Source organism: Hipposideros armiger, unplaced genomic scaffold (genome assembly GCF_001890085.2).
Source record: "Hipposideros armiger isolate ML-2016 unplaced genomic scaffold, ASM189008v1 scaffold_45, whole genome shotgun sequence".
Lineage (NCBI taxonomy): Eukaryota > Metazoa > Chordata > Mammalia > Chiroptera > Hipposideridae > Hipposideros > Hipposideros armiger.
The window spans coordinates 3,969,562-3,970,736 of NW_017731395.1; positions in this window are offsets into that span (position 1 = coordinate 3,969,562).

Below are 1,175 nucleotides of genomic sequence, written 5' to 3' on the forward strand. Positions count from 1 at the left end.
GATGGTTTTTGTTTCTTTTCTTTTTAATCACTATTTTGTAACTGACCCAGCTTTTTCCATGCCATTAGGATCAGAGCCACAGTCCCTTATAACTTTCTAAACCATAACTGCAAGCTTGTGCGTAACTTTTAAAATTTGCTTTGCTTACATTTTAATAAAAGCTATTACATAATGAATTTATACCTGCCTTTCTGCTCTTCCCCTTTTTTGCATATGATAAATAAAAATAATCCAAACCAGCACTGGGGTCTGAGAGAACTCTTCTTTGAAGTTCCCCTTAAGTACCGAGGGGCAGTGGCCCAGGGCAGTCAGCTAATTGTGAACGTACCCCGTGTGGTGCACTTGAGCCCACAGTCGCCATCTCTGCATTCCTTGTTCCTGCTCCTCCTCAACCACTCCATCCTCCTATTTCCTTGGCTCCGCCCCTGTCCTGGGCTGACACAAATACAGGACAGACCTCTTTCTGTCCCCAGATGAGACTTTCTAAAGCTGAAACTAAACAGGTAAGTAAATGTGTGTCCTGATTCCTACGATGCTAATGCTTCCTGTACTGGGGCCGATTTCATTCCCCATCACAGAGGAGATTTCTGGGGAAACACGTCTCCAGTCCCATTAGGATTTAACTAAATCAAACGAAGTTTTAGTGTTAAAATTGTTCATGTAAGAATTGGGGGGGGGGGAATTATAAATGGCTCTGTTCATAGAGAAAGGAAAATGCAAGATACCCTTTCATTAGGAATTGAGCATCTTTTTCCAATTCCCCTCCAGGAAGTCCTGTCAACACACTTGAAATGCACACTGCTTTGCAGATGGTGTCACACTCATGGTTCATCCCCCACGCTCATCACTAAATGTAGGGAAACATTCCTTTGTCTCTACATCAGACGCTAACTGAGCATCCAAGGCCTGGGAGAATATAAATATTTTCATATGAAAAAGAATTATAACCTGATCTGCTGCTCCTTCACCCAGATGTTTGCTTTACTGGTATTTTTTTTATCAACTCCACTCCAGGCTGATCTTCAAAATGAAAAAAAAAGGTACAAGATGCTTTATTTTCTTTTTCCTGTGATGATTTAAAAAAAACAACACCTAGAGCTCATGAAATATCAAGGCACCTATATGTATAACCAGCTAAACCCAAGGTGAGTATGATATTTTCCCTTCCTCTCCCC